We start from the raw sequence: 10,165 nt of genomic DNA on the forward strand, positions 1-10,165 counted from the left end.
GGGCAGGCAGGGTGGGAGCAGGAGGGGCAGGACAGGGCAGGGCAGGTGCAGGTGGGTGCAGGGGTGGGTGCAGGTGGGTGCAAGTGGGTGCAGGTTGGGTGCAGGTGAGTGCAGGTGAGGCAGTCTGAGTGTGGGGAGGGTTCAGGGCAGGGTGGGTACAGGTGGGGCAGGACAGGTGCAGGTGAGGCAGGCTGGGTGTAGGACAGGGCCAAGTGAGGCAGGCTGGGCGCAGGTGGGTGCAGGTAAGGCAGGGCAGGTACCGGTGGGTGCAGGTGAGGCAGGCTGGGTGCAGGTGGGTGCAGGGCAGGGTGGGTATGGGGGTCTCTGCAGCAGCTGGTGGGATCCCAGAGGAAATCATTTGACATTTTCAAATGATAATTTTGAGGAATTTTTATTTTTAATGAAGAGTAAAATTTGAGCCCAAGCTGATTGTAATGTGCTTGTTAAAAAATGCAAAATGCCCGCTCGCTCTCTGGCCCAGGCCAACCAGAGCAGCCCCGGAACGATGACTCAGGCAGCGGCGACACCGGCCCGGCCATCCCAGAAGGAGAATTATTAAGGCTGTGTAATTCTATCCACGGAACGAAAAAGATACATTTATCCTGAAAAACCCTTTCTGGGGCAGCTTTAATCTATCACCGAAACGAGTCGCAGGCTCCTCGTTCGGATAAAATGGCCCTGAATCTGCCCAGGCTTTGAAAGGGAATTTAGAGTCACGTGCGCTGCAGCCCTGAGTTTCCTGCGTTGTCAAGGTAACGGAGCCTCGGTTTTCTTGGCGACTGGAACCCTCTCAGCTACCAGCAGCCTCAGCCACCTGCCCGCTGGCCGTACGCTTGGGTTTGGGGTGAGTTTCCGAAGAGGAGGGTCCAAGGTCTCCTCTTCGCCCTTCTCCAACCTTCTTCATGTCAACGGAAAAGCACCTCGAGAAGTAGCCCACCGAGCCGGCCGGCTCTTGTGGGGGGTCTTGGAATTGCAGTTTGGGGAATAAAGGCTCAGGCAGCCGCCGAGGCCGCGGCCCGCGCTGGCGCTGTCAGGCAAGGGTCTTGTTTGTTCGTTTTCTAAGATACTTTATTAGGCAAGGGGTTTTAAAAGGCAGAAGAGGAAAGAAAAAAGGAGCAGCTGGTCAGGCAGGGCCTTAGAATTAGGTTCTATCTTTTCAGAGAGGGGATGGTTTTGTTAGTTGCTTAGTCTCACTTACAACATCAATTCCGGGGCCCTGCGGTGGGCTCGGGCTCTCCTGTTTGCACAGCTCTCTGGCCCCATTTTATTTAATTTAATTAATTTATTTTAAAAGATTTATTTTTTATTTATTTCTCTCCCCTTCCCCATTCCCCACCCCCCCTCCCCCGATGTCTGCTCTCCGTGTCCATTTGCTGTGTGTTCTTCTGTGTCCTTTTGTATCCTTGTCAGCTGCATGGAATCTGTGTCTCTTTTTGTTGCGTCATCTTGTTGCGTCAGCTCTCCGTGTGTGCAGCGCCATTCCTGGGCAGGCTGCACTTTCTTTCGCGCTGAGCGGCTCTCCTTATGGGCGCACTCCTTGTGTGTGGGGCTCCCCTACGCGGGGGACACCCCTGCGTGGCAGGGCACTCCTTGCGCGCATCAGCACTGCGCATGGCCAGCTCCACACGGGTCAAGGAGGCCCGGGGTTTGAACCGCGGACCTCCCATGTGGTAGACGGACGCCCTAACCACTGGGCCAAGTCTGCTTCCCCCAGCCCCATTTGAAGTCTCTTAGTCTGCATTGCTCCATTTTTTTTTTTTCACACTAAATTGTCTCTAAACCCTCAGGAAAAGGGACGACTGTATCAGACACTCACCCAGGCTGCGGCCGGTGCCCGCGCTGACGCTGACCCCTGCCCTGGCGTGATTGACTTGCCATGAGCACTGGGCATGGCGGGCTTCCAGGGCCTTCTCCCACCTGTGGCCGGGGTGGGCGTAATGTGACCTGGAAGCTGAGGCTGTTTTCGTTTTGTGCCCAGGAAACAAGGCAGGCAGTGCTGATGGAGCCTGGCCCCGAGCGGGGAGGCTGCTGGCTGCCCGCTGGGGTGGACCCTGCGCTCGGGGGCGCACAGGTACGGGGTCCAGGTCAAGAGACCCACAATAGATAAAGGCAGGACACAATGAGGGTCGCCAGGGAGATGTGACGGTTCGAGGAAAGTGCTGCGTGAGCGCGGGGGGGGACGCGGGGTGGCTGGGCGGGGGTCGCCCGAGCAGGGCTTCGTGGGGGGTGTGGCCTCGGAAACGCCACGAGGACCGTGACGGTGGAATGTTTGGAGGAGGGCGCTCAACTCGAGGGCGGGGCAGGGGCTCCGAAATGGGCAGCGGCACAGGCTCAGGCCGTGGAGTCACCAGTCCCAGCTCCACCACACGCCAAGGTCAGCTCCCTGTCCTCCATCCCACTGGGGACTCTGAGGATTACGGTATTTAAGACATGGGGACTGGATCGCTGTGCAGGCACCGGCTCGCCACGTGGGCACCGGCTTGCCGTGTGGGCACTGGTTCGCCACGTGGGCACCGGCTCGCCGCGTGGGCACTGGCTCGCCACGCAGGCACGCTTTCTCTTCTTCTTTTTCAACAGGCGAGGCAGTGCCCATGTGGCAAGCTGAGTGCCCGCACAGTGAGCCAGTGTCCGTGCAAGTCAGTCACGCAGCAAGATGATGACGCAACAAAAGAGAGACGAAGGGGAGGGTCGAGGTGAAGTGCAGCAGAGATCAGGAACGGAGGTGGTGCAATTGACAGGGAACCTCTCTCCACATCAGAGGTCCCCAGGATTGAATCCCAGTGAATTCTAGAGGAGAGAAAATGAGAAGACAAAAAGAAATTGATAGAGAAGATCACACAGCAAATGGACACGGACAGCAAAAACAGCAAGGGGAGGGGGAGGGGGGAAATAAATAAATCTTAAAAAAAAAAAAGATACGGGGAAGCAGATGTGACTCAAGCAATTGGGCTCCCGTCTATTATATGGGAGGCCCAGGATTCGATTCCTGGGGCCTCCTGGTGAAGGCAAGCTGGACCATGTGGCAAGGTGGCCCAAGCGGAGAGCTTGCCCACATGATGAGCTGACCTGTGCAGAGAGCTGGCACAGCAAGATGACACAGCAAGAAGAGACACAGAGGAGAGATAATAAGAGATGCAGCAGACCAGGGAGCTGAGGTGGTGCAAGAGACTGAGCACCTCTCTCCCACTCCAGAAGGTCCCAGCATCAGTTCCCAGTGCTGCCTACAGAGAAGACAAGCAGACACAGAAAAACACACAGCAAATGGACACAGAGAGCAGACAACGAGCACAAAACAATGGGCGGGGGGCGGTGGGGGAAATAAGCAAATAAATACATCTTTAAGATGTGGGAAACTCTTGGAATTCTTCCTGACTCAGCCCTAAAGCTGCTAGCAGCCAGTACTGTTACTATGCAGCTAGTTCCTGTGTACAAACATAACTGTTACTGCGGTGGCGTTTGGTGGGAGGTGCAGTGTTGTGGCTGAAAATATATCAGGTTTAATTTGATGGCTGGGGTGGGGCGGGCTGTTCAGCATTGTCTTGTTTAGTTTTTAAATAGGTGAGAACGCCAGAACAAGAAAACATCAGAGAAGAGCAAAAGGGTCAGGGTCAGTTGTTAAATTCTGCATTTTTGTTCTATTTTCAGCCGTAGCCCCAAACTGTGAACCCTGCCATTTTCTGCTTGGGTGACAGACTGTGAGGAGCTGTGGACTGATTGGACGGGAAGCACCTGTGGAGAGAACGGTGGGGGTGCCAATCTTGTACAGGTGACGAGGACATCGATTCAGAGAGGAACAACTTGTGTTTCATCACATAAATAAAATCTACGGGGGATGCGAATGTCAAAGCCAACAGCCTCGAACCTTTCTTGACCATAAGGGGCTGCAAGACCGTACAATCTATCATTTTAAAGAAAGTCATTTCTTTTCCACTTTGTAATATGTTCTGGGAGATTTGACGGATGACCCGTATTTCCGGAAGCATGAGTGATCTCCCTGTCTTGGATGAGACAGGTGTGCCATAAATCAGCGCGCGATGCGGTAAAACACTTTCTGCCTTGATGCGGCCTTGATCCCTAATAACTGATGAGAACAAGTTAACAGTTAGCAATTTGTAAGAATTTGACCAAAAATGTTTCCATTTGCCCTTCTCAGCTCGTGGACGCTAGCGAGCCAGCCGAAGGGCGTGCCCGCCGTGAGGCCGGCTTTTGGAGGATGGTTGAGTCCTAAAGGCGTCCCTGTGCCCATTCTTCCCACCTGCGGCTCTCCTTTCTGGACCCTCCGTGGCCCTGCTCTCGGGTCTCTCCCTTGTCAAGGAGAGGGAGCTGCTTCTACCCCACGGCTGAGCTGCTCCTGGCTGCTCCGGGGGCACCCGGCTGGCCCCCCACTCCCCCCGGGTGGGTGCCTTTCCAGGGAGGCTGCTGCGCAGAGGCTCGCTGGCGGCCCCGGGCACGTGCCGGCTTCTCGCGGCCCATCCCAGCGCATCGGGTCTCCCTGGGGGGGCGAGACCGACGGTCCAGGGCTGTGGTGACCGTGGAGATGGACGAAAGGCCATTCAGAGTGCACGACCCGGGGGGACAGCGCAATCTCCTCGACTCCAAACCCGTGACGGCGTAGGAAAGCCCGGTCCACTCTCGCCTTCAGCTGGGGCGTTTCTTGCTATTTCCAGCCCGAGATGAGTTAACCTTCCCCGGCTGCCCGATTCCCTCTGCCGGATGTTACCACTGATTGTGCTTGAGGATGGGAGACGCCACCCGCTGTTCCTTTCACCGCTTTTTTTTTTTTTTAAAGATTCATTTTTAAAATTTATTTCTTTCCTCTTCCCGGAACCTCTCCCCCTCCTCAGTCGTCTGCTTTCTGTGTCCATTTGCTGTGTGTTCTTCTGTGTCCACTTCTGTTGTTGTCAGCGGCACGGGAATCTGTGTTTCTTTTTGTTGCGTCATCTTGCTGTGTCAGCTCTCCGTGTGGGTGGCGCCATTCCTGGACAGGCTGCACTTTCTTTCGCGCTGGGCGGCTCTCCTTACGGGGTGCACTCCTTGCGCGTGGGGCTCCCCTACGCGGGGACACCCCTGCATGGCACGGCACTCCTTGCGCGCCTCAGCACTGCGCATGGGCCAGCTCCACACGGGTCAGGAGGCCCGGGGTTTGAACGTGGACCTCCCATGTGGTAGACGGACGCCCTAACCACTGGGCCACGTCCACTCCAGCAGGTGACTTTTAAAGCCTGCACCTCGCTGGCTTCTTCTGATCTGGCAGCTCCAAGTCCTTCTCGCCCCTGAAGCTGCCCCTCTCTCCCACCCCCGTCAGGTCCTCGTTCTCCTCTCTCTCAAGCCTCTTCCAGGTTCCCTCGACTTCCTTGCTGATCGTCAGCCCTGCTTTTATCCCACGTCACCTTCCAGCTTTTGGCCCCAATTTTCTGCTCTCCTTGCAAGACTCTTGCAGCCCATTCTTGGGGCCCCAGGGATGTCGTGCTTGCCTGGGTTTTCCCACCACCCCTGCCCGGCCCTGCCTTTCCCTCCCCTCCTTGCCTCTCGAGGTGGGGCGGCCCGCTCCCCACCTGCCCCTCTCTCAGAGGACTTCTCCTCACCCCTTGGCGTTAGTGACTCCTAATGCTGGGCTCCTAATGCTCCCAGCCCCCCTGCCCCTCCCTCGACCCCTGGCCTGGCCCCCCGCCCCTCCCTGGACCCCTAGCCTGGCCCCCCCACCCCCTCCCTGCCCTCTAGCCTGGCCCCCCCGCCCCTTCTTGGCCTCTAGCCTGGCCCCCCCGCCCCCTCCCTGCCCCCTAGCCTGGCCCCCTGCCCCCTCCCTGCCCTCTAGCCTGGCCCCCCCCGCCCCCTCGCTGCCCTCTAGACTGGGCCCCCTGCCCCTCCCTGGCCTCTAGCCTGCCCCACCCCCCCAATGCACCATCGCTGGGGGTGGGACAAGCACCTCAGCTGTCTCGGTCTGAAAGCCCTGGCTGCCTCTCACCGTGCTGGATTTGAGTAAAGCAGGACACGGCCAGGGCGACCGGTGCCCTCCACGCCTGCTTGGGCCTGACCCCTCGGCGTTCTCCCTTCCTCTTTCCCCTCCCATCCTGCATTCAGCTCATCAGCAAGGACCGGGCTCCTTTTCCAACGTATACTCCAGATGAGACCACGTCCCCGGCCGCCGCCCCACGCGCCGCGAGAGCCGCCGCCTCTCCCCAACACTGAGTGGCCTCCCGCCGCCCTGCTGGCCTTCTGAAGTCGGCTCTCTTCCGGTAAACCCGGAGAGGAAGAAGCGACACCTAGTGACACCTGAGTGACATCTGAGTGACACCACGGCGCGCCCCTGCTCCCAACACCTTGAAGCCCCCCAGCACCCTCAACCGAGGTCTGCAGTGTGGCTCGTGCTTGCTGCGGCCCTCTCTGCCTTCTCCCCAGTCCCCCGCGGGCTGTTTGTCCCAGCCCCAGGGCTCACCTACCTGTCCTCTCTTCTGGAATGTTCTTTATGCTCCCTGCCTGAGCTCGCTGCCCCTCCCTAGAGGGCCCCTCCCCAAGCCACTCTTTTACTTTTCTTTGCAGCAGGTACCTTTACAAGAAATGATACACATTCCCCCCTTTACTCATCTCTCTCCCGTTCGTCGCCTGCTGAGTAGCGAGGAGCGATAAAGCGAACGTGCGCATAGGTGAGCCCATGTGCTCGTGCCTTCTCAAGGCACTGTGGCCGGCAGACTGATTTTCTTTTGTTCAGTGGATCCTTCTTCATTTGCACAGAAAACATAAAACAAAGTGAAGTTTTCCTTGTTCTCAGCTTAACGGGATGATTGGGGAAAGATCAGTTTGTGGCGGTTGCTTTGGCTTCTCAACACTAGTGACCGCTGGTTCCCGGTTTGCAGATGATTTGAAGCTTAGAATTCAGAGGGAGATGAACTGACTTCTCCCAGGACAAGGGGGAGACTCGGGGCTCTGTGGTAGCTTGAATTAGGTACCCCAAGAGAGGACATGTTCCCAGCCTTAACCTGTGCTCCGGCAGGTCTGAGCCCACTTGGATGGGACCCCGACATGCCGAGGTGAGCCAGGGCGCAGCGTCCCTTGTGAGCAGGGTCCTCAAGATGCTGTTCGGTGTGGCCCACCTGCCTGAGGGCTGGGTAGCAGTCAGCCAAGGGTGCTGATGCACAGTACCAGGATCTGTGGGCTTTTATAAAGGGCGCTTATTTGGGTAGGAGCTTACAGATACCAGGCCATAAGCATAAGTTACTTCCCTCACCAAGGTCTATTGTCACTTGTTGGAGCACGATGGTGGCTGACGTCTGCCAGGGTTCAGGCTTCCTCTTCCTTGTAAGGCTCCATGGTCCCAGCTTCTTCCACCATCAGCTGTGGGCCGGGATATGTCTCGTCTCTCTCCCAGGGCTTGCCTCTCTTCGGGCTCAGCTGCTCTGCTCGCTGCACAAGGCCAGCTGTGGACCATCAGGTGAACGGCTCGTCTCTCTTCCCCAGGCCTCTGCCACGTCTAGTGGAGCTTCTCTCTTTCCCCACGATCTGCTTCTCTGTGTGTTTACTTCTCCCGGCTCCAGCATTAACGCTCCAGCATCAAGATTCCAACCAGCTCTTCTGTGTTCTCCTCCTGCGTGCGTTCTCTACCGACGTGGCCCAATCAAAGCCTTCATCGTTGTTTATCAAGTGAGAGTGAACCCTCTGAATCCAGCACACTCCACTACGCCCAGAGGAACAGGCCAGTTCACAAACATAATCCAGGATCTCGTTTTGGAATTCATAAACAATACCAAACTGCTACAGCCGGCCTTTAACCAGAATTCCCGGGGGCCTTAGCGAGAAAAAGCCACGGAGCCGCCGGGAGCCCAGGAGCGGGACAACAAGAGAGCCCCTCATGCCCCCGGGGGAGAGGCGCCCTCCCAGGAGCCCGAGGGCTGCGCAGCAGCGGGGACGCTGCAGGGTCCTGGAGAAGCATGGCCTTGTGGAGCGTCGTTCGAGACTTGCGGCCTTCGGAGCCGGGAGGCGATAACCGCTTGTTGAAGCCGACGCGCTGGTCAGCAGCCCGGCAGCCCGGGACGAGCCCGGAGAGTGGGCACGCGGCTGCTCCTGCTGGGGCGCCTTCAGGCTGCAACTGCCCTCCCTCTCCAGTCACTGAAATTTTCCTAAGTCCGGCAGGGGTGGGAAACTAACACCTTCCTTTCTTTTCAGGGAGCTGTGACTGCATCCCATAAATGCAGCTTGGTTTGTTTTGGGGACGACCCTCTCGGGTGGCCTGATGACCCCTTTTCGAGATCAGGGAACTGAGAACAGGAGAATTTACATGCTCGCCGCAGGGCAGGAGTTGGGATTCGACCCGGCCCGATCCGTCTGAGCCTGTGTTCGTAGCCTCTTACGTCTCCCCCTGGGGGAAAATGTGAGGGAGAGTCGTATATATATTCATGTTTTTATGGGCCATCAAAATTCCAATTTTAAAAAAGGAATGGGATGTTTGCATCTATAAAGGCCACAGCAGGGATCTCTAACCCGAGAGATGGAATTACCTGATGAACCACCAGCCGCAGAAAGAAGAAAAGGGGGCTCATTTTGAAAATCAGTGCCTGCCACCTACCTTTCCTGCGCGCCTGCCCAGGCAGGCGGGTGCTGCGCAGGTGACTCGCCTCCCGTGAGGCGGCCGCAGCAGGGGCCACGTGCGGGTGAGGCGATCCGCACGCCAGGCGCTGGGCTGGCTCGCACTGCCCGCCTTACGCGTGAAGGATCGCGCTGCGCCCAGGGCCTCTGCTGCTGAGTTTCAAAGCCCAGCTCCTTCTGTCGACCTCCTTAGCCTCTGGGGGGACCCTCCTGCCTTCCCGAGGGACTTAGAGTAGAAACGAAGCCTCTTCCATAGAGCGACGTACCATGTAAAATAACCCCACTCGAGAGCAGTGGGAGAGCCAAGGACGTTTTCCCCGACGCTGCAGTCAGCTGAGGTTGATGTACGGTGAACAGTTGTCAGCGATGTTTTCCATTAAAAGTCTGTAGTTCAGACAAATTATTAACTCACACTCATTATTTCTTTACAGTATTCCAAACTGGTGAAATTTTATTATATTACTGCGTGCAGCTTGTAGCTGTCAGTTAGATTAGACAGTCTGTGGTAACAAACAGTCCTAGACCTTAGTGGCCTGAAACAAGAATTTTCTCCCATTGCACCGTATGTCCGCCGTCAGTTGTCGGGGTTCCGTTCAATTTGCGGCCACTGGCCTCACTGTGGGGTGCAGGCTGTGGCAGAGGGAAAAGAGAGGCCTGTGTGGACTTCTAATTCACCACCAGGCCAGTAAAGGGCCCCGTGCCACGAGGCCCCCACTCGGGCACCAGACACAAGTTTGGGGGTTCCCAGGGCCACCCTCACTTCTGACCACTGGGTTATGAATTTGGGGTTTCCCAGCACCTCCTTGGGTTCAACAATTCACAGAACGACTCACAGAACTCAGGAAAGCGCAATACTCACCGTTACAGCTTTACTCCAGAAGTTGAAGTCTGAATTCCCCAGGGGAAGTTGAGGCAGCAATTCTTCTTTCTAATTCCTGATATTCTCAGTTTTAGCTTGTCAGTCCTCCAGCTATTTGGATGAGGAGACACCCCTCATTGCCTGGGGTAGTCTCCTTTGTTGGTTGTAGATGCAGTCTGCTGTAGATGCAATCAACTGTGATGCAAATCCGTTGACATAATACTCCCACAGTAACAATCAGGCCAGACAACAGGACACTATACCCTCGCCAAGCTGGCACACGAAATTAGCTGTCAATCTCTACTTCATGGAGTTTCACATGATAGAAATGTCTTTGTTGCTCATGTTGGGCGCAGGCCCACACCTGATAGTTTAAGCAAACAAATTGACTCAGGTGGGGCCAGCACAGAAGGCCTTAGGGCGGGGCCTGGCCACAGCAGAAAGACCAGCCCCGGGTGGAGCTCAGTCTCCAGGGAGGACTTGGATTTAATCAGTCCTGCAGACATAAGCAAGCCTCAGGGAAAACTCTAGAGCTGAAGCTCAGGCAAGCATCCCCGGTTGGTCATACCCACGGATGTGCCCAGAGCGTGGCCTGTCCCGACCCCATCGCGAGAGGACGTGGGCACTTCCAACGTGGAGACCCTCCAGGCCCCCTTCGTTTGGCGGCCTGACTTGCTCCCTTTATTGGAGCTTCCAGCATGTGACCTGTCCTGTTGAATTCTGACT

At 56.7% G+C, this 10,165-nt stretch overlaps 1 long non-coding RNA gene across 1 annotated transcript; it reads left to right on the forward strand.

Moving 5' to 3' along the window:
• Positions 1-516: 516 nt before the first annotated feature.
• Positions 517-8,980, forward strand: LOC131278630 (uncharacterized). Its single transcript, XR_009186012.1, has 2 exons — positions 517-844; positions 3,646-8,980. It is a non-coding gene; the product is annotated as an uncharacterized lncRNA (long non-coding RNA).
• The last annotated feature ends 1,185 nt before the right edge of the window (positions 8,981-10,165 follow it).

This window comes from Dasypus novemcinctus, chromosome 5, assembly GCF_030445035.2.
Source record: "Dasypus novemcinctus isolate mDasNov1 chromosome 5, mDasNov1.1.hap2, whole genome shotgun sequence".
NCBI lineage: Eukaryota > Metazoa > Chordata > Mammalia > Cingulata > Dasypodidae > Dasypus > Dasypus novemcinctus.